The sequence below is a fragment of the Pipra filicauda genome, unplaced genomic scaffold, assembly GCF_003945595.2.
Source record: "Pipra filicauda isolate LSUMZ 115617 unplaced genomic scaffold, ASM394559v2 scaffold70_size2993248_pilon, whole genome shotgun sequence".
NCBI classification, from domain to species: domain Eukaryota; kingdom Metazoa; phylum Chordata; class Aves; order Passeriformes; family Pipridae; genus Pipra; species Pipra filicauda.
Genome location: NW_024104876.1, coordinates 2,080,565 through 2,104,011, shown reverse-complemented (window position 1 = coordinate 2,104,011; position 23,447 = coordinate 2,080,565). Strand labels below are relative to the sequence as shown.

At 47.3% G+C, this 23,447-nt stretch overlaps 1 long non-coding RNA gene across 1 annotated transcript; it reads left to right on the top strand.

Moving 5' to 3' along the window:
* On the top strand, positions 1-17,852 carry LOC120324804. Its single transcript, XR_005566410.1, has 3 exons — positions 1-510; positions 16,599-16,700; positions 17,665-17,852. It is a non-coding gene; the product is annotated as an uncharacterized LOC120324804 (long non-coding RNA).
* The last annotated feature ends 5,595 nt before the right edge of the window (positions 17,853-23,447 follow it).

Genomic DNA, 23,447 nt, shown 5'->3' with positions numbered 1-23,447 from the left:
ACGGTCATCTGCAAGAAATCAGTTTTCAAAGAAGCGTTTGATGGACTGACAATCATCTGACCCTGGGACGAGATGAAATGGTCCAATTCAAGCTGGAGTGGGACTCGCTTTTCTGGAGAGCACATGAGTTTAGAAGAGAGTGATGAAGCTGAATTTTGGAACCACTAATTTGGCTTCTGAAGCGTGTTGGGATCCAGGCTGGCAGTAATAGCAAAATAGAATTTTACACCACGATGTTGTCACCCCAGTTTGACAATGATGAAAACTGTGGCTGTTCAATAGCTGTTGGAGCACCTGAAGCATCTGTGCCACAGCATTCGTGACCACCTTCAGCACAGCTGTGTTGGAAATGAGGGTGAAGAACTGCCTGAGTCTTGTGGTGACCAAGGCCGGAGGAGACCTTGTTAAATCACATCAAATGAGCCTGGAGGTGCAACGTGGAGAGCTCACCTTGATGGTGCAGTGGGATAAGTTCAGGGCTCTGACATCTCTGGTGTCCACAGCAGACAGGTGAGCATGAAATCAGTTCCTAGAGGAAAAATTCTCCTTTCTGCCTTGACCTCAGTGGGTTCTGCCTAGGGAAACCTCATCATTTAGGTGGGCTTGGGAGGGGCATTGCTCTTCACACAAGGTTGTGGGCATCCCAGGTGCCTGTTCTGTGAGGATCAGAGTGAACTGGGAGCTAGAGTATGGAAGAAGGTCGCCTGCTTTGTAGAGTGGGCAGCAGTAAGGAGGAATGATAAATGTATCACACAAGTCACCCCATCTTTCACTGGACTGAGACACAAATCCAGTCACAACCTCTCTTGGTTAGAGATCTAAAGTTTTTACTTCCTCTGCCCAGTATTTCTGGGACAGGTTGTCCTGTGAAGGGCAAGGAGTTGGATGAACCTTGTGGGTCCCTCCCAACTCAGGATATTCTATAATTCCATGATTCTTGTGCTTTTGTTATACAGCATTTATTGCTCTCCAATGCACGCGGGGTGTTTCCTTCCTACACACTTCAGTTTATGGTTTTTGCCATGAACTGCATATCGGTTTGTTTGTATATGTAGAGAACTTTCAATATGAAGTTTCAATGTGTTAATATGGAAAAAGCTCAAGAAAACTCTCTCTTGGCTGGAATTCATCAGGTTCTCAGCTGGCTGGTTGTGTTTTGAGTTGCTGTGTTCACCATGCACGTGGCTGATGTGCCTCCAGTGTGAGAGACCTCCTGGATTTTCCATCATTTATACTGTTTTTACTGGATGTCCACGTTCAGAAGCAGCAATAACTTGAGGTTATTTTGCTTTTTCTAGTTTTATTTTCTTGGATACTGGTAAGGAACGGTCAAGGCTTTGGTGATCAAGACCTGACACTGGCGCAGCTTTGAAAACCATTCAGGCTTTTCAGGTGTCCAACTTCCAAACTACTTAGGGCACAAGGGGAAATGTAAACATTGTTCTGTTATTCAACCTACTACATAAGAGCATTGAGTTTGACAAGGCTCCAGGTACCCCTGTGCCCCGTCCTTACCTAGATCAGACGCTGATATCCCTCCCCAGTGACATCTAATCTGCCAGGTTTGTTTTCACTATAACAATTGCCCACTGTAAATGTTGGTTACGCTCCTTCGTGCCTGCCCTGACAGAGCTGCTTCCAGGAGGTTTTTGCTGCCTTTCTCAGGATTCGAGCTTGTAGTAGTTCTTTCTTAAACACAGTCAGGGTGTATTTAAATACAAGTTCACCTGCTCGCTGCGTTTACTTGATCCGTGAGGGGAGGGAGGTGATTTCAGGTGTTCTTTTTAACCTTGTATCAAAGCCTATCTTTTTTTTTTTTTAATATATTACATATATCATTACATACATTTTAAAGATAGATATATGTGGTATTAAAAATTGTGAAACTTCTTGTTATGGAATTGGCCACATTGGATGAGCTTGTTTGCACAGCCCAAAGTTGGTTGCAGAGCACGAGATGGTTTCAGGTTGTGCCATTGACAGACTTTGTGCTGGACAAGGCTCATGAAGCTGGAAGTGCTCACTGTACATATGGAGGGCCTTGGTAGAGGAGAGGGTGATGAGCTCCAGGGCCACTACTGAGAGCAGAACTTGGTGTCTTTGTTCTGCACTGATCCTGCAGGGAAAGCAGAGCAGGAGCCATTTCCTCTGTCCTCCCCATCTGCACACCCTGCTCTGCCTCTGGTGAACACGGTCCATATTTATACCCAGGAATGGCAAGGCCAGGTCTGGCAAATGCCAACAGTCTGACTCTGCAACAGTGTAAGAACATTCAAAATGGTAATTTAAAGTATGAAATGTATGTAAGGATTATAAGCAGTAATAAATGTGCTCTGACCAGGCAGGAGAGAATTACCCCTTCTGATCAGAGCTGGATGTAGAACAGGACCCTGGACTTTGGTGTAGTTTGAATTAAGCTGGATTTCTGCAGTGTGTTATTTTTATAGTCTCTTCCCATCCAACAGAGATCTCTATTTCTTTGCTAACATGACTCTGTGCTGTGTACACTCTGCATAGCCCAGTTCCCTGCCCAATCCACTGCCAGGGAATAGTTGTGCCATGATAGTTCAGGGCTCCCCGGGCTGTTGGATGAGATGGTCCTCCCCGGAATCCCAGCATCCAAGATGAGACAGCTCCTTCCCAAAATCCTGTCCTCTCTCTTGCTGCACTGAAAGACTTCTCTGCTGGTCCCAAAAGCAGCAGGGAAGCATTTCCATCTAGAGAAGTTTGTTTCTTTTTATTTACCTTTGGCCTCTGGGTCAGGAAACCTTAATAATTTCCTTTTTATTAATTTAATCCATAGTTCCTAGTAATTACCATAAATTAAGCCTGCTGGGGGGAAAAACACAGCCAATAAACCAGAGAAACTGCTGGCTTTATTTGGGTAACGTCAGTACCTAGAGGATTGTTTCCTGCAGGTCAGTCCCTTGGTTGTTGTGATTAACTTGAGATCAGCAGAGAGTTTCCCGTCCACCTTTTAAACGAGGCTCGGACGTGCCAGGAATTCTGCTAATGCACAGGGTCCTATTAAAAAACGCTTAACCTTGGTGTGAAATGAACTTTTTCTTGCCCCTGTGCAGGTACTGGGTATTTCCCAAGGGGTGTTTCTCTCTGGGTTGAGCGAACCTGACTGGAGACACCGGTGTGTTCTTCCCGCTGGTGTTCACACGGGGAGGTGACAGCAGTGGACACGGATCTACTTGTAACACCCTGGAGCTCAGGGTGTGGGTGAAAATTGTGCATTACCTCCAGAGGACAAAGAAAACCAATAATAATCTGGATTTGCAGTGGGAAAATACGTGGTGTCATTTTGCAGAGGCCCTTCTTTGGTCCTCCTTAGCAGCGCCTTTGGGAACGGGGCGCTCGGAGCGTGATGGAGAAAGCGGGAACCATAACGAGCCCGTGGGATGAGAGGCTGCCTCCAGGAGCCCGCAGAGGCCCCACTAGTAAAGGGTTGCTGGTTTCCTTTTCTAACTGGGCTGAAGCCAGGCATTCCTGAGTGGCACCGGTCCTCCCAGCGCTGGAGAGGAAACATTCCCGTTTGTTAGCTGTGGAAGTGCATGCCTAAGCCAAAGGTTACCAGGCTGAGGTGATATTTTTGCATTCCTACAATGTCTTGGCTTTTTTAAATTAAATTCTTGCAACATGAGGATTTAATCCCTTCTGGTATATATGGTGTGCTTGTGTGTGTGTGTGTGTGTATTTATTTTTTTCTACAGAAATTTCATCAGGCAAGTTATTTTTGTTTTTGAAAATTGGCTCAGATACAGGGTCAGTAACTTTCCATCCAGAGCCTGTGGAAAGGTTTGGGGTTTGAGGCTGAATAGAGGGTCAAGTTTTAGGATTGTACTTGAGTCGAAACAAGAGCTGGGGTTGAGAGCCACTAGGGATGAAATCTGTTGAATTGTTCTTGAATATTTTTTATTAAAAATAATGGAAATAAGCAGTTTTCCTCTGCCCAAAAGCAGAGTCCTACCACATTGGTACTAACAAAATTAGTGGTTTCCAACATAGAATTGGGTTCGAAATCCAATCCCAGAAGGATAAGTTTGGAGTCATAGACTCAAAGTGAAGCTCCAGCAAAACAAAAAGCATTTTGATTATAGTACTGTGAGGGTGGGGGAGGAACACAGGCTGTGCCCTGATCCTGCTAGAATGGAGTTGGAAATCTCTTGGGACCAGAGAGGTGCTGTGGGACACCACAAAGGGGTGAAGGCAGATGCAGGCAGAGCCCAGCACTGTGTCTGGGGGTCCAGGAGCTGATATTCCAGCCCAGGGTTACTTAAATGAACTCAAGGCTTTGGCTTCAGATCACAAGCTGTGCCTCTGGTTGCTCTGAGCTCACACACTCTCTGCCCTGCTTCTGCTGCTGGATGAAGGTAGTGGTTTTTCCCTGGGGAAGAAGAAAAGAAGTTGTTAACTCAGGCTGTGATCTGGTTTCTTTTTCCTTCTGCTGAGATGCTTCTCCAGTTTTGAGATGATCAGGATGATTAAACCCACCTTCACTGATGTCCTAGGGGAAATACCCACAGCTGCTTCTGCTAAGCCAGGGAACCCTCTGCTCTGGCTGTGAAAAGGGGGTGGCACCTGGTTTGAGCCACGGGGTAAAGATGGACCAGGCCAACAGCACAGGGAGACAAGTGCCCAGTTGCTCTGAGCCAGGGTCCAGATTTTAAGCGTTGACCTCCTACAGAGATGCTCTTGAAAATCTATCTTGGTCATGCTGGAGAAACCCAGTATTACATTTCTGTGGTGTTTTTTCTCCACTGAAGCATCAGCTTGAGGTAAATCCTGTGTTAATGCCAGGGAAGTGCCCATGTGGGCTCTGCTAAGACCTGGACGAGGTGTGTTTTTGTGTGTCCTGGCTGAAGGTGTCTTGGAGCGAAGATGCTCAGATGAAGTGAGGGTTATGGTGCTCCAGGAGCTGGTTCCCTTCTGCTGCTCAGCTGGGGACGTCCCACAGCATGGCCAGCACAGCCACCTTGGGCTTGCCCAGTGATGGGAAGGGGTGTGCTGAGCTCTTCCCTTGCTCTGGCTCAACAGAGCCCATGTGATGGGAGAAAATGCAGGTTCTGGTCAATGAAGGTGCCTTTGTTTCATCACTGCTTCCTTCCTTGGAAGAAAAATGATTCCTCCGGGTCTTGACATCTGCTGCTGTTTAAAGGATCATCATCATCACCACCCCATTCCTCCTGGGGCCTCAAGGTATATAAAGCCTTATTCTTCCCAAATTTGTGATTGGAAACAGATATTACGTGATAGTGTCCCTTTAAATGCCACATCAGTGGTGGGAAGCTTATTAATGAATGGTTCTGCAAGACAGAAGCTGGTGGGGACGGGGGAGGGCAGGTGGAAGGCTTTAGGCAGATTTTAGCCCCCCTTGGGCAGGTGGGTGGTGACCACCTGTGGACATCCTGCAGGAGGAATTAGCAGTGCTTGCAGCTCTCTGTTGGTGCTGTTATTTGCATTATCCAGGGATTCCCTTGTGACCCCTAGCAGTTTTTATTCGGGCTCTGGTGAATGGCTGTGTCAGAGGAAGAATTTCTCAGGTTAGCAGCCCCCTCTGCTACTTGTCACCCCCCTCGTACACCCACGTACGAGCCCCTGCGGCCGTGGGACCAAGGGAGCAATGGGAAAGTGCACCTGGAAGCTTCTCAGAGGGTCCAAGCTGTGGAAAAAGCTCATAAAACACCTCCTTGAAGCCTGTCTCTTGTGGGAGGCTGTGTGTAACCTCCATCCTCACCCTCCATCAGATGGCTCTGAGGGGGGAGGCTGCAGCCACAGACACACTCTCACATGAGCAGCCCTGTGCTGGAGGGAGCCCATGCTCTCACTCTGTATTTAGTTTGCAGGGTCAGTGCTGATGGTAATTATTTCTTGATTCTCAGCATAGTGAGGCCCTGGCACAGGTTGCCCAGAGAAGCTGTGGCTGCCCCATCCCTGGAAGTGTCCAAGGCCAGATTGGACGGGGCTTGGAGCAACCTGGGCTAGTGGAAGGTGTCCCTGCCCGTGGCAAGATGTGGAACACATTCTGTGATTCTTCTAATTGCAGGCCACTGGGAAGTGAAGTGGTGCTCTGAAACCAATAAAAGGAGTCTGTGTGATCATCCTGTTGTTCTGATCACCTCCTTTAGGGATGCCTTTCGTTAATTAAAACTGGGATTGTTTAGCTCAGTGCAAGGAGAGCTGCTCCTGTCAGTCACCCTCCCTGCTGTGTCCATGCACCAACCACCCCCAGAGAGCAAATTTAATGACTTCACTGATTGCAAAGTAATAGCACTTGGAGCTGGTTGGTTTGACACAAACATGGACCTTCGCCTTTAGGGATGTTTGCTTCCTTTCTCCTTCCACATCTGAAATGTTTGTGTTGTGTGGTTTTGTCCTTAGGAGGCCAATCCCTTTGAAAGGTGCCAGGAGTGGTTCAAAGTGAAGGATGTCCCACAGATGGGACCAAGCTCTGGTGCTCTGTCATCTTTATCTCCCTCCACAGGCTCTCAGCAAATACCCTTTCAATTGCCAGGGCAATAAAAGATGTCAGGGGTGATTGAAAATGTGGCAGCTGCTCCATATATCTCCATGCAGCCAAGTCCTTCAGATTTTCCTTGCTCCCTCTGGAACAGACTCTCCCAATATTTGTTACCAGCCTCCAGCACTTCCCAGGGTCACTCCCAGAGCAAGCTGAGGATGTTGAGCACCCAGCAGGATCTGGTCCAGGTTCAACACATCTCTCCAAGCTCCCTATTCACATCCATGTGATCCTGTCCATCCCTGCAGTGCTGGGTGTCCTGCCCAGGGGCTGAGCTGGGAGCGTGTGGTCCTTGTGCAGTGCCTCGAGTATTGGTTACATCTGGTATGTTTTCTGTGCAAAATGGTTTTTTAAGAAATAAGGGCTTTTTAAATGGACTGAAAATTTTTACTGGGGCATCTGGTGTTGCAAATATTTGAAAAAGTTGAAATTTTTTCTTTCTTGGCAGGAAAAACAGTCCAGCTTCTTGCCCACTGCAGTCCAAGAACTATTGAATACATTTTAAAACAGATCGTTTGGGGGGTTTATATCACTATTTTTATGGTACTGAACAGAAGATTCTTTTCTCCTTAGAACTGGTTCAGTATCCTCAGTTATAGTTGCCCATTTCTTGGCTTATGGGGAGCTATGTGATTTACACCAGTTAAGAATGTCAGAAAGTTTCAAGAAACCTTTGAAAGAGTGAACCAGAGGAAGATGAGCTTTTGTTTTCCTTCCGAGATATTCGTATTCTTGTTGCAGACCATGCCTGGATTCACTCCACTGCTGTTGTGAACTGTGAGACTTTAACCAGTCCCCGGTACAGAGAGAAGCTTGAAGGTTCCCTGAGCATTTGTAAGGGATCTGAGGGAATCCAGCCCCAGGGCTGAGATGAAACCAGCCACTGCAGCTGCTTCGAGCTTGTTCCAGTTATTTTTTCCTGGGAATGACCATAAGGTCACAGGATCTGGGGTTTTTTGTGTGTGTTGCTTTCTAACTTACTGAATCATGATATTTTTTATTATTATTTTTTCTCGTGCCTGTTGTATTCAGATATAGCTTTGACAGAAGCTGAAAGAACCTCCCTTGGCTGGAGGGCGGAATTGGACCTGCATTTTTTGCATCCCAGCTGAGTGCCCTGACAACTGCAGATGGTACAGAGGGACAACACTAATGCTTTTTTTGAATATATTTTTAAAAAAGGGGAAAGGGAGGGGAATAGGAATGGGGAAAATAGTTATTAAAAAGCACCATTTTGTCCATAACTGATCTTGTACCTATGTGCTGAAAAACCCTCCATATGTGACAGCTCCCCGTTCCCAGGTGGCAAACCATCTTGGGAAACTCCAAATACAGCTGGGATATCCTTGCACGCAAAACCAGATGGGTTTTCAGCTTATTGTGTGGCTGGACAAGTCTTGTGGCAGGAGGAAGGTGGCAGGAATAAGGACCAAGGGATGGGGCTGGGAATGCCCTGCAGAGGCAGCTCATGCCTGGCTGTGCTCGTGGCCAGCACTGCAGTTGCTGTAGTTGGGATTTGCTGACCCAGAGGTCCATCACCCCTCTGACCCAGGGTGAGACTGCTCAGGGACCTACATGGCCAGAATTCCAGCCCTATGCGAGGAAGGGAAGGGGATGGTGCTGGTGGAGGATCCAGCCTGGTCCTTGGGGTCCCAGCTGCCATCACCTTGGCACAGCCACAGCACCAAACCACATCCTGGCCAGTCTCACTTCGCAGTCTGGCCTCGTGCCTGGGTTGTGAAAGCGGGTAAAGGGCAGATATCTTGTTTTGGCCTTAATGTTTGTCCCATGGCATTTAAAAAAAAACAAAAAAAAAACCAAAAAAAATAAAACCCAACAAAAAACCTGGAAAAGCACACAAGGACAAAATCCTGAAATTCTTGGTTTATTTAGATTTGCTCAAGTGCTACTGGGCTTGTCTCTGCCTGCTGCTGGTGCCAGGGTTTCTGTAACTCCCCCAGGATTTCCACATGTGGCTGCACACGTGTGTGTTTTCATACACAGAGCTGTTCAGTGAGATTGTGCTCCAGTACTGCCACAGCACACGCTGGACACTTACAGATGTCCATCATTCACTCTGACCAAGACACTTCTACCCCCAGCCTTGGTAACCCGTAGCTGGATCACACCTCTCCAGAAGAGAAATTCCCTCTTTGCTTTGAAGACAGCGAGTGCAGAGGCATCCCCTGCATTCCTCCCGGACGTGTTCCAGTGGTTGGCTGCCCTCATTCAAAACCAGATGTCTCCTCTCTGATTTGAATGCTGCTGACTTCAGATTCCTGCCATTAGACCTCCTGTTTCTGAGGGATGTGAAGAGCTCCAGGTTATGGGATACCCAGGCTGCCACTGCCACCCAACAAAGCACCACCTCAGGTGTCCCACACCAGCTCCCCTTCCCTCAGTGTTACTAAAGCAGAGCTATTGGAGTCAGAGAGATCAACAACATCATAAAACACTTCAAGCATATTGCTTCACCTTGTATCATGGCTGTGATGGCCATTTAGTGGCAGCAAGGCTTTCATGTGCACAGGCCTGCTCTGGTTTTTCCATTGCTGACTCTTCTTTGACCTACCTGCTTGGTACAAGGATGTGGGTTTGTCCTTAGTCCAATTTTCCTCCTCTTAGGAGATGATAAATCTGTTAGGATGTGTATTTTCTTTTTTTTTCTTCTTTTTTTTTTAATATCATGCCATAAATATTCCATAGTGTCATCTTGCCACGATGCTGGTTGAGGTTAAGGGGTTGATCCAGTTTCTGGTTGAGCAATGGACATTCCTTCCACAAAAAATTCCTAATGAGACGTGAGGAAGGTGATGGACAGCCCGACCACCAGTGCTGGTGAAGGCAATGCATGAGTCCTCACGAACAAGAAACTTGGGATTTTCTTCTTATCAACAGTGTAAAGGTCAGGCTTGTTTTTGTTTCTCAGCTGCACGTACAGAACAATGTCGGTTTTCTCTACTGAGCTGTCCTTCCACTCCTTCCCCTGTAGATTTTGCTCTTAATTTAATTTGTTTGCAGCCCAACCTTTGGTAGCTGAGGCAGAAACACTGGCAGAGACAGAGTGTGAGACTGGAAAATATCCCAGAAGGGGTTTGATCCTGCAAAATGCTGGGGCTTTTGCTTTTTGGATTGAATGTTGGGCTCTTCTAATTGGAGGGGGTGCCTGGTCTCAACTCATTTTAAGAATGATTGGTATTTCTGAAGCACTTTAGGAACTGTGGAATCATAGAATCACAGAATGGTTTGGATTGGAAGGGACCTTAAAGATCACCCAGTTCCAACCCCTCTGCCACAGTGGACACCTTCCACTAGACCAGGGTGCTCAAAGATTTAAAGGAAGCAAAGTAGTGTCTATAGAGGCAGTGGAAGTATTTGTACTCTCTCCCTCCCCGTATCACAGTAACTCAGAGGAGAAGCACGTGCTCATTTACAGAAGATGAGCTATAGAAGAGTTATCACTCATCAGAGGAGGTATAGGCTTAATGCAAACAAGAGCCTGAGATTGCAAAGATGCTCCACACAGCCCGTAGCTGAAACGTGTTCTGATACCCCTGGGTAAAGATCAAACTGTAAAGGTCTTACCGACATCTGATTCTCCTCAATTTTAGTTGGATCCAAATCTAGCAAAAGGGCATTTTTTGTGTCTGGTCACAGTCCAAAAAGATATAGCAAAATCACCTGGAGTTACAAATGTGTTGCAGAACCTGTCCCTAATCACATTAAGGGCTCTAAACTGTAAGGCTCGATTGTTTGCCAAATGAAATATTCTCCTCTGGTATTTGCAGAAAGGAATTACAGTCTGTGAGTCATGTTTTTCATTTGGTATTGAAGTGCAGTTTCTGTTTTATGGACCCAATCCTGAGCTTGGGGAAGGAGTCGTTAAAAGGGCTTTGTTTGTTGGGAAATAAGGGCGAGGTGACTCTGTCATCACACCCACCTTGGGACTGGCATCCAGGGCCTGGGGACTGCCCCACCAGTTGTCCCCACTGGGCTGGTGTCACCTGCCCTGTGTGAAGCTGTGGTGTTGGTGATGCCCAACAGCAGCAGGTCTCAGACAGTGTATTTTGGGCTCTCAGTTTCCAGCTGGGCTTTTGAGCCCTTGAGGTTCACCATGTCAAGCTTTGTTCTGTGGTTCTGAGAGAGAGATCTTGGTGGCTGTTGGATTTGAGGTTGTGCTTAACTAAATGGAAAGGCTGTGTAGTCATGGGGCTCTGATCTTCAGAGCTTCAGTGACAGCCCCTAAGGTTGTGAAGCTCACTGCAGAAATGCCTGGTGGGTCCCCAGTGTCCCTCTGGCTGCTTCACTGTCACAGTGGCCACTGGACTCTCGCTCCAAGCTTGAAGTGCCTTTGGCTCTTCCTTTTGGCCCACTGTGATATTAGTTGGCCACCAGCCACAATCTCTGGTCTGGTGGCCAACTGTGGTTTGCTCATGAGCTCCTGGCCTAGTAGAAGGTGTCCCTGCCTGGGGCAGAGGAGTTGAAATGAGATGATCTTTAAGGTCTCTCCCAACCTAAACCATTCTACAACTCGATATCACCCAATAAACTGATGAATTGGGTGATGTGGAGTTTTTGCAGTGGGTAGAAAGTGGGGACAGTGAAATCAAAGAAAGGAAAACATTCCAAACACCAAATCCCTGCTGAGAGGAGAAACAAGGCAAGATGGTTCAGAGAGCTCCTGTCCCCCAGCCACAGAGGATGGACCTTGCCCAGACTTTGTAAGTACAAGCCCAGAGCTGTGAGAGCTGAGCCAGCTCCGGGGGCAACGGGGAGATGCTCTTGGCTCAAACCAGAGCTGCTGCTCAATGAACTGCCCATCACACCACACTTAATTACGCTTAAGCTGAAGGAAGCGCTTGCCCAGAGTCGCCCTGTGTCCCGCGGGAGGGAGAACCCAAACTGGCTTTATACCACCTCATCTTTAGAGCTGGGGGCAAGAGGGATGGGCAAAGCTCTGTGATCCCTTGGGAAAAGGGGAGCACACCCCCTGGGCTGCCCAGCAGCCACAGCCTGCCCCCAGCATGCCCCCTCCTCATCCTCGGGGAGGAAGGAAGCGCAGGGCCAGGTCAGCGGTCGTGCCTGGGGGATTTTGGCCTGGCTTCTTGCAGTGTCTTAATATACCCCAGCTGGCAGCAATAATTGGAGAGTTATTAAATAACTGTCTGCAGTGACATACAATCTGCAGAGCACTGTACCAATTATTTTTCATTCACTTCCCTCTATCTCAACGTGTCTCTATCTCCCCATCCTGCCCCGCCGCCGTTCCCAGGAACAATTTACTGTAGTGATTGGAGGGCAGTGAGATCTTCTCCAACAAAGAAACTACTTTATTTTCTGCCATGGTTAATGCCCCAGTTTAATGAGTCCTTCATATCATTCTCACCACCCTAAATTAAAGGGTAGCCTGTGCAATTAAACTGTTTAGCTTCCAGAATGCCCCTCACAGTTATCTGCGAAATGGGTTGAAATGCAGCTGCTACTAATATTGCTTGTATTAAAACTGGCAAAGGGAAGGCCACTTTCATCTCTTTATTTTTAGTAGTGTGCCTTTACTTTCAATTGAACTAATTATTTGCACCATCTTGTTCCTGATCATTGTCCCATGAGATTTTCCCAGCCAGGAAATATTTCATGCAATACATAACTGTAGATGCTTAGACCTTCACGGTTGTGTCTTTTGGGAATGAGGAGAGAGCTGGGATTTGCAGCTCCTAGACTAATTTATACCAGTACTAATCCAGAGTAAAGCTGTAGTTTGCAGTGGATTTACTCCAGATTTAAGCCTGGTTAGATGATAATTGCTCTTTCTTCTCCTTTATTTTTTAGATCAGAATTTGCTCCTTTTTTCCTATATTTTTAAGTGTAGAAGTTTAATGAAGAAAAGAATTCCCTTAAAACCCTTCTCCACAGATCTCTTCTTTGCATCCAGAACCTACTGGTGTATTCCCAAGGGTCATATAACAACCTGCCTTACAGAGCATCCTTGAGGACCTCCCAGTTCTTTCCATCAGGAGCTGCTTCACCCATCCCACTTGAGATGAAAAATGGCTGCTTTTTAAGAACTTGAAAGAGGTTTGTAACTGCTTGGGTTGGGAGCAGAGTGGGGACCCCCCAAAATGTCAAAACAGAGGCATGAATTGTGGCATAAAACTAGCTCTTCTCTGCTATTTAGCTGAAAAGGCTCTGCAGCAATCCAAGGAATTCTGTTTGGGATGCGTCTGCAGGGAAGTCTCTTTCTGCCCCAAACCTGTTGAGTTCCAATATTCATTTTAATGATCTCATTTTATAAATAATGGAAAGAAAAACAATGCATTCAATAGAAATGAGATTAGAAATAGGAGGGGAATGAATTACAAATGCAAGAGTCTGTAGTTATTCCAAGGAAGATAAATCTCATTTTAAGTGGTCTCCAGTGAAACAGTGTCTTGCTAAGACTAAAACAAAGTAAATCTGGTTTTGTTGATAAATAGAAGTGTGTGGCAGTGGCAGGGAGTGTTTTCCAACACTCTTTGGTTGTCATAGCATCCTGGGACTAACAATACCTGGAGTTTACTCTTGGCCTCGCCACTGTCTCTCTGCAGTTAATCATTTTACACCCTGTGCTGGAATCGCAGCACAAGCTGGAAAAATCAAACTTCAGTGAACAAATGTACAAATGACATCAGTGTGTGACCCTCAGTAAAGCTGTCACTGAGAGGCTTCTGCCTTAGCAGGGTCATGGAGTTTGAAGTGGAAAGTGGAATTAGTGGCATTTCAGCAGCGCATGCACAGTTTGCTTCAGACTGTTGTGGGAAAGGCTGTTGGTGGGAGATCTTTTAATTTGGGACTGGATCTGGCGTGGTGATGCCTCTTGTGTGTCACCCAGTGTAGACACGGTGCCGGCGGTGGCTGGAAAATTCTGGTTTGTTTTGGTTTCTTTCTGCTGAGATTTGGTCAGATTTTCTGTCCACATGAGTGACAGGCAGCAGAAAGGGTGTTTGCTCTGCAAATCTCCCCCCGAGTCACTTCTCCATCTGGTCCTCGAGCTGCAGGGAGGAAGGGTCTGAACTGCAAATGCCAGCTCAGCAAGGAGGTAACACCACCACTGTGATCTCACCTGACTGAAAACACACTGTCCCTTTCTATCCCAAACCTGGCGACTGGGAGGGAAGTGCTGGCATGAGCCGTGATGGGATGGATGGGGTGAGGTATCCCTAGAAAGAACGTCCACCCAGGAGCTGGCACGCGCCGGGCCGGGTATGTAGAGCTGCACGACACAACACCCCAGTCAGCAGCCACGTGGGCTGGAGCTGGAGAGTGGCCGACCCTCCTAGCTGGGAGCTAATGATTCCCTTCAGGATTGCATCATTAGATTCAGACTGAGTCATTATGAGGAGATTTGGGAAAACAAGTCGGAATTCATTACTGAGGAAACGCGCTGGAGCTGTTGCAAGGGCCTCCTGTCGAGTGTCGGGTGCTCGGAGGCACGGCCAGAGCCTCACTCCTGGGGCCCGGCACTGCTCTGCCCTCGGTGGCAGGAGCTGAGATCCACAAGATCCATGTCCAGCGTGGGCTGGCAGGATTGTCCTCTTATACCACCCACAGCTGCTTCCTGCTGCCTCCTGCCATCTGCTTTCCCCAGGACACCTGTTACAGGAGTAAACTGGCCTAGGGCAGGGGGAGACACTGAAATGGTGAAATTTGCTCCCATGCAATCCTGGGTGCAACCTCAGGAGCAGCCTCTGCCAGCAGTCACAGCACTCTCTCCTCTGGTGTCCAGCTGCTGGCAGCCCCTTTGCTCCAGCTGGAGGGATGGATATCTGCCTGCCCTCACTGCCTGTTGCTGCTGTTGTTGGCACAGCTCTGCTGGGTGAGGCTCTTCTGCCATCAGCAAAAGCATTTTTGACATGTGATTTTGAGGTGTAGTGGAGGGGCTGGAAAGGGGTTACCTGCAAATTGCTTCCTCTTTTGTACAGAGTTCAGCATTTTGTTGGAAACCCAACAAAACCACACTGCTGGGATCATCTGTGTTTGGGCTACACCTTGTTCTGTGGAGCTGCCACTGAGCCACAGGATTTCTACCCCAAGGTCACAAAGTGTTGGCTTCAAAATGCTGGATGAACAGCAACATCCTTGAGGAGGGAAGAGAACGTGGTGTGAAGGATGAGAAAGGTTTGAGTGAGCAGCAAGAGAAAAGGAACTTGGGGAGCAATCCAAGGCTTGATTGCAAGTTGGCACTCAGACACTGACATGTCTGATCATCAACCAGCAGAGATCAATTACTCAGGAAGCTTCAACACCTACCAGGAGTGCAAATTAACATCAGCTTGATGACTAAGGAAACAAGGGTAAGGATAGAGACCGGAGTGGACGGATCCAGGACTGTTCCTTGCCTCTGCAGAAAGGTGTTATCCCCAAATTACTGCTGGGAGAGATCAAGCTGTGGCCACTGAAGGTGAGCTGGGGTCTTTGCTAGTATGTTCATGAAGATGTAAGGCCTGGGTGTTTGCTGAAAAAGAAGTCCTTGCAAATAAAATAAGCAAATGTTTGCCCAGAAAGGGAAAACAATGGTTCAGAAATATGTTGAGTAATGGTGAAAATCCTCAAAAATCAAATATGGTGAGGAAACATGACAGTGAAACCCTGCTGAAGTGAGCCAGCTCGTGGGTAGTGAAGGCAACAGAGGACAGACTGCTGAGCATTTCCCATCAGACACTTCCTAGGGACCTCCATGCCACAGCTGCTTGAAGAAATGATGAATGGCTGATCTAAGGTAAAACCTCTACCAGCTCAATGTGACTCATCAGGAATGAAGAGGTTTAAAGGAATAGAGCTCAGAGCATCACAACCCTTGCTACCACTGCCCCATAGGGTGCTTACCACAGGGCTGGCAACAGAAAAGGCTTTGCATGTCCTCACAGCTGCATGTGATGCCAAAGCCACACAGCACAGGTGACAAACTCACCAGTCTGGGGCACTGGAGTGGCAGTTCACCCTCTTCCCAGTGGCTGCAGGCTCAGGATTGGCTCTACCAGGTGACCCTTTGAAATTAGAGCCCCAAAATCAGGTCAACTTTGTGAATTAGAGGTGGTTGCACCTCCAAGAGTGGGTTTTTTCCCCCCCAGACTCCTACCAAAAAGCAGCAGCTCCCTGCAGGGTCTATTGTTTGCGTGAGGGAGAAATCAGATAAAAACTTGGTGAATTTGGGTATAAAGGCTTTCTTCTGCTTCCTCAGCAAACAATCTTACTGCAAGTAGCTTCGAACCCCCAGCCTTGTTCTGTCCTAGGCGATGCTTAAACTGTCAATAATCCTGAGGCTGCTGTCACAGTGCTGCTCAATGGGGTTGACAGATTATATCTCTAAAGTCCCTTTATTGGACCTTGTTCCCAGAAAAGCTTGCAAATTGCTCTGATCTTACCAGACAAAGGCGTTGCTCACTCTCGGAGTCCTTGGATATCCTACACAATAAGGTAGGAATTGGTGAGAATTACCCGAGATAAAATATCCCTTACAACATCAAAGTTCCTGATCTCTTAGCTGTCAGCTGCAGGTATGTGAAAGTCCCGACAGGCTGAAGATAGAAGGAAGAGATAAAGCAAAAAAAGAAGGGAGGGGGAATGGAGAAATTCTGTGGATGAAAGGTTATATCGTTGGATTTGGCACAAAGATGTCAGTGCAGCGTGGTCTGCACGGCCAGCTGGGGTGTGAGCAGGGCACTGGGCTTTCACTTCTGAAACAAATCAGCAGCAGCTGATATCAGGTGACCAAGGACAGATCCTGATCCTTGTCACATCAGCGGTAAGGAGTAGAACTTCGATGATCTTTGTGAGTCCCTTCTAACTCAGCATATTGCATGGTTCTGTGATAAAGGAAGCAGGAGGAACAGAGACCGGGGCACCGCTAAATCATGATCGTACAACCCCCACATTTTCCCCGTCTCCAAACACTCAGCTCCTGGTTGGTTTTGCCCAGTTAAATGGCTGAAGTGGGTCAGTCCCGAGGGGGATTCACTGGTGTAACACAAGACACCATCCTTTTGCCATCGTTGCTCTGCACATTTAATAATTGACCTCCCTGGACCGTTCACAGGAGCTGTGGCAGGAGAGCTGGCATCAGACTTCTTCTACCCGATGCCACAGTGGATCACTAAACTTGTTGCAAAATTCCAGCTCACTGGCAGCAAAGCCACAGGTAAGTCTGAAACTGATTTTCACAAAAACAGAGTCAAAGAGGTTGAACTGAAACAGGATCTGGCTTGTTTGTCTAAAATCTTGCCCTTTCACACCACAAAGATCGGACAGACCTTCCCTCTGCTCACTGCTCCTGCACACCTAATCCTCCTCTAAAACTGTGTTTTAGGGCAGATCAAATACCTTTAGGTTCTTAGAAAGGGCTGGTTTTGGCAAACGCACAAAATACTTTTCTCAAATGACATAAATATCGTATGTGATTTGCTGCCTTGCCAAAATGCAAACACACACACATGCTCTCCCAACTAAGCAGCATTCTTTAAAAGTTAAGATCATTGCTTAAAAAGAAATATAGAGCATTTTATAAATCCAAATTGATCACGCACCGCGTGTGTTGAAAATATGTACAAAAAAATGGAACCCCAAAACTCCATTAAACCACTTCTGAGACAATACATCACTGCACCTTTATATTGCACCAAGGGGTTTAACAACCCTTCTCCAGGAAAATATTTTACTAGGTAACAAAAAAAAAAAAAGTTATTGAAAGCATATATTTGATACTTTTGGCAATTCATTTTACTACTTGCATTTCCAATTCATTGGTATAGTTCATGAAAAAAAATATTTTCGCAGTTGGGTCATGTTATTATTTCTCTAATTTTTTTTTCTACTTGAAAGTCATGATAGGATTTTTTTCTATGAAACAACAAAGACAGACAAAATCTGCTTGCTTGGTGATCCTGTAGATGTTTTAGAGCCTGCTGGAAATGCAGAATACACACAAACATGCCTACAGGGAATTATGGCATCTTTCTGCTTTTCTGTATAACCAACTTTATATCTGAACAAGTTAAAGTAGAACTGGGGAAGAACCAGTAGGTTGAATCTTCTAGGGAACAAAAAGAAGGTATCATTTATTAGAATATTAAAATCTTTAAAAAAATTATATGATTTTGCTTCAGATCACCTGAACTGTCCCTGGCACTCACCTATGTTGTGACTCATCCTCACTCTCCAGCACAGCTCCTCTCCTGGCTGGTGTGAATGTGCCTCTCCAGGGGAAAGCCTGGCTTGAACTTGACCTGCTCACAGGATTCCAGAAGGCAAAGGAATTCCAGGAGAGGAGGAAATAAACATTTCCTAAGTCAGACTGACAGCAGATCTTCACTGCAAACTTAACTTGGGCTCAGATTCCTTTTCCCATCTAGAGAATAACTTTTCACCCAAAGCTGTTCATGCTTTAGCCCATTTTATCTGGCCATCATGGGAATGTGGGCATGCCCGGGGTTTTGCTTTCCCTTGGGCAGAAAACTAATTTTGAAAAAAACCTAAACCATAGGTGCAACCCTTCTTGCCTGCCTGCAATCCATGCTCCCTTCTCCCTCCCCACCTGCCCCTTTCCTTCACATCTCTCCAAGAAGACTTTGATGGAGAGGCTCCGTGGAAGGACCCAGGTGACACGTGCTCTTGGAAGCTCTGCAGGTCTGTTGGTCTGAACATCCACACAGGGATTTCTGATTATTTAACCAAGCTGCTCCTGGACCATATGTGTGTTCTTAAACCGCTACAGGTAAGTGTAACCTTTGCTTTGAGGAGATCCCGCGAGTACCCACGAGCATGTTGTATCCTTGTTTGCCTGGAGAACGGTGATTTCCCATTTTAATTGTTTCCTGTATGGCACATTTCCTTAGATCCCGGCTTCCTGTCAGCTCTCCTCCTCACTGCATTTGTTTCCTGATGTGTGTGTAATTACAACCACGAAAGTCCATCAGCAAAGGCAACATCAATTTGAAAGATTAACGAATCTCACGCTTTCCCTCTCTCCTCCCCCCAAAATTAGAAAGCCCACTCTGTAGTTTCCAGCACACATCTATCATTACACACTCCTGAGTCTCAGGTAAATTAGCAACCTGATTCTTTTCCCTGCTGTCACTTAGAAGAAAAGAGCTTCTTATTTGCCATCCAAGGAAAAGTACAGTAAACCTAGAACTAGATAAAAGGGAAGTAATCAAATATATTTAACTGTAGTCAGCCAAATCCCATTGTTTGTATAGATGTTAGCTAGTGCACTGCAAGAATTAAGGAAGCTTATTTTTTAATAGGAAATAGTACTGCTTGATTGAAAAGTGCAATGTCTAAGGTACTGTCCTTCTGCTTAATTAAAAGGAGATGTTCAGCTTTACGTATAGATAATTTATGTAAGAATGGCAGATATTTTAAAAGAAGTTTCATGTTCTTGCTCTTCCATTAAGCATGTGCATTTGGGGCGAGCACAGCATCACTCTGATTTTCTTTCAGAGATGGGAAATGCCTCCTCAATGTTTCCTTGGATTGTCCTTCTCACTTCTATCTGAAGGAAGTGGGCAAAATAATTTCAGATAAGTCACCTCCTGCATATCAGAGGGCACCACCTCCCCACTGGGTGAAGAACAGCTTACAGGGTGTGGGGATAATGTAGGGGCAGACTGAACATGGTGAAGGAACATCCTGGGATTATCTCATGGAGATTATAACCCTGGAGGGCTGTAAGAGAGCACGAAAGCCTTCAGCTGGTGCTGGGACCACTGGTTTTGAAAATATATGGACAACATCACGGCAGTGCTTGTACAAGGGATGCTCCTTCCCTTGGCAGCTGGTTGTGTGGGAAAGGGGGAATGCGCCACCTCTAGACGGCTGCGGTCGGTGGTCGCACACCACCTCATGGAAATCCCTTCAGTGCCAGAGTACACAGAGTGCATGGACCAAGGCTAATCTCATTGGGAAATAAACCCAAATATACCCAGACCCACCTCCTCACCCTCAGGACCAAATTATCTTCCGGGTATCCCTGTGCAAACAGTGCGAGTTTTGCTGTGGAAATGTTTGATTAAGATGTTCCAACAAAAGCACTGAAAGTCAGGTCCACGGATTGAGGGGAAAACCTCTCCTGGCTTGTACTCTTACCAGCACATAGATTTTCTCAGCTCAGTTTTGTGCTCAGAAGACACTGATTTCTGTGCTAAACAGGCAGGTAAGTGACTGGGACTCTGCAGGGAGCCTGGTTTCTCCAGGATGATGAACCAGCTCACCCTGATGTCAATGGGCATAGCAAGACATTATGATCCCAGACTCCACTTTTACTTTGCTTGGATGAAACATCACAGCTCAACGTTGTTTCACTTCTTTGGGGAGAGGAAGGAGGCAGACAAGAGCCCCCACAATGGTTTTTTACATGCCTGAGTCAAATTACCTTCCCTTCTGCGGGGCTTCTTCTGAAGTAACAGATCGTACTGTAACCAAATATTGCCATGCAGGAAAGCCATTTTCCATCCAGCAAGGAAGCTTCTTCCTTCTCAGCAGCCACTGAAAAGGGCCTTTGTTCTCGGGTTGAACACCTGGAGAGTGTTATCAGCAGTGGCCTCTCCGGGCTGGCGCACTGAGCAGCTGTGACAAGAGCCAGTGGCATTGGCATCGGGGTCGGCAGCAGCATCTGGGAGCTGCTGGCACCCAAAAAACATCCTTTTGAGCCATTGCATGGGTAACTCTGGGTGGTTCCCCTCTTCTGTGGGGACTGGGGAAACTAGTCTGGTCTGTATTTTCCTTCTTTTTCCATCCTAAAAGGAACAGCCTCACTCCAAATGGTCTTTAGACAACCTCAAGGATGTGACACCTCTGTGGGGAATGGAGAACAAGACTTGGGCGTCGCCGTTCTGGAGAAGCTGGTAATGCGAGGGGTGAAGGGCTGACTCAGAGCACTGGTGTCCTGGGCACAGGGTTTGAAACTACACCTCGATGAGTACAAGGTGGAACTGTTGCCTGGCATGAGGGGTGGGACATCCAGCAGAGAGGGAATCACCTGATATGACTGAGGACAAGATTGCACAGCAGCTGATGTGACCCTGGGCACAGCTTTCTGCTCTGTCCATACAGTCAGCACCGCTTCTGTTTGTGTCCATGAAAAGACAGTCAGACCCACAGCTGCTCAGAAACTCAAGGAAACCCAATTCATTTGGCCCATCAGGTAATTCCCTGAAGGCAGAGGGTGCTTTTCCATATACTGCACTGTATAAACCATCACTTCCATAGATGTCAACTTCAAAATCAAAAGTTTTTAATTCTTTTGCTGCATTTACGTGACAAAAAGAAAAATCTGCACAGGGTGAGGAAAACTTGAGAGTCAGAAAGCAGAGGCTGTCAGTGGATGTTCCATGGGGTAAGCTGGAAGCTGCTGGCACCAGCTGAGTCCATCCTGGGTCTGTGAGTGTTTTACCAGTGGCCTCAGGGGGAACTGTATCTGCAACCTGTGAGTTATTTAGCAGGTCCAGATCTACAGACCTTTCTCAGTGTATTGATTTTCCACTGAAGTCACAGGTGAGGCAGCCCAAATAAAAAAAAAAAAAAACAAACAACAACCCCTCCCCCAAAAACCCCAAACCCACAACATAATTCTTCCTTTCCTCATAACCTGGATAAAATTTTGACTCCTACAAGGGAGTCATACATTGGGGGATTTCAGCAATGCCTCATTGCAGGATGCACAGCTCTGCAAAGTATCTGTTCTGGGGCAGTTCTGCCAAATACCAAGAGAAAATTGCATAACGTGAGAAGGAGCAGACCACAGCTGAACCTTCATCATCCGCAGTGGCAGTTCAGCGTGGACATCACAAGTTCTTCCATACCCTGTGGCATCGTTTTCATTTTCTTTGGACTGGAGCAGTGAAAGAACAAAATCTCAGAAGGTTCAAATGAGACCTTTGAGTGCCAGCGTTGAGTCCTTGTGAGGTTCAGATAAACAGGCAAATTAACATCCTGCAGAAGCTTTGCCTGGGACAAACCACCATTTCTGTGTCCCTGTTCCTGCGGTTTGTAGCGTAGGGGCCACTGTAAACCTTGGTCTCTGTCCAGGCACCACTACTAGCTCTCCCATGACTTTATGTTTGTATCTCTTTCTTCCTCGCAAAGGGAAAAATTCCAGGTTTGTTCCTTTTAACTTTGTTCGTGGTAGCGCTCTTGACAGAAGGACTTAGTGTCTATTTAGTGTCTTTGCAAGGAAAAGGGAGAAACTTCTCGGTTACATAAAAGTTTGTATCAAAATTCAAGAATCCGGATTAATTATAGAAGACTTGCCTTGTATCATTCAATTTGTTTGAATAGCTTTAAAGATTAAGCAGATCCAAGGCCTAACAGAACCAGAGCCAGTAAGACAATAGCTGAGATTTCCCTTTGAAACAAAATATACAGGTGGTTTCTGTGAGTTTCTGTGTCTATCTGCCCGGCTTTTTTATTTTTATGTCGTATCCAATATCACAGAACCTGGCAGTAGAAATCATATAGCAATTTGTGAAAGCTTGTTGCTGTTCTAGATATCATATAGTCTGTTCCACACCAGCAAAGACAAAACCAATGCCTTTACTCCTCGAGTTTTCATTCAAAAGGATAATGATCTCTGGTAACAAAATATTTGGCAGTAGCATTATTTAAAATGCACAGAGGAAATGTTTGTCCCTAATTCAAGGGACTGTGGTCACACAGTCTCTATTCACTTGGTATTTACCAGCGAATGCCAAAGACTAATCTGCAAAAACCCCGGGAACAGAGTTAAGTTTATCACACTCCGTCCTTAACCCATCCCATTGTAAGGGAGGAAAAAATAGTAATTACTGAATTTCTTTGTGGCCAGAGAACTTATAAACCGTGTTATACCCAGCAGGCTCTAATGGCTCCTTCGGTAAGTATCTAATTAAGCGGTTGGGGTGGTGTTGTTTTTTTTTTCTTTCACCGCATACTTCTGTGTTTTAAAATCCCTTTGCATTAAACGACTTCTCGAGCTTTCCAAAGTTCTCACACGCACAGGAGAGGGAAGTAAGGAAAAAAGCGGAGGGGAGATTTCGGTCGTGGGAACAGGAGGCAGAGGCGAGGATTTTCAAAGGCTAAAGGCAAATCCTCCCCGAAATCTCCATCGAAAACCGCAGCTACGGTCTGCCTGGGACCGCTGGCTGGCTGGAGAGGGGGAAATAAAGCCTTCCCAGGGGGGATGGCTGCGTTGGGTGGATGGGGAGACACCCCCCCAAAGCCCAGCGCGGTTACAGCACCTCGAGGGCTTTGAACGGTGCAAATGCGGACTTTGGGCGGTTTTACCGACCCCGCTCGGCATCTCCCGCCCGTCGGTCCCCGCGAACCCCCGTCCTGCCCCGGAGCAGCGGAACGCGCCGAGCGGTGCCGGGAGAACGCACGCTCGGGCTGGGGAGAAACTGCCCCGGGATGGGGGCAGAGGAGCCGAGCATCCACCCCGCTCCCTCCTGGCCTCTGGGAGGGATGCTCGGCTTCGGCGGGGACGGCGGGAGGTGAGAAAACTGCAGATCACCGGCCCGGAGAGCCCGGGGAATGCTACCTGCTCCCGGGAAAACTTCCTGCTCCGGGGAAGCGCCTCGCTCCGAGCCACGGGGCCGGTCCCTGCCGCTGCCACCGCGGTGCCAGCGGCCACCGCCTTCCCGGCAGCATCGCTGCTCCTCCGAGCACCCCGGGGACACCCCCGGCCGAGTTTAAACTCGACGAATCGGGTTTTTTTAAATGGAGCCACGTCTAGATGCCGGAGATGGGCTGGAAGGGGCTGAGCCCCCGCATCCCGGCTCGGTCCCGCATCCCGGCTCGATCCCGGGCGCACCTGCCCCGACCCCGGGGCTGCGGGTCTCTGCCGGGGCGGCTCCTCCCCTGCGCCCCCGATCGCTCCGGCCCCTTCTCCCTCGTTAGGGAAGTGTTAGAAAGT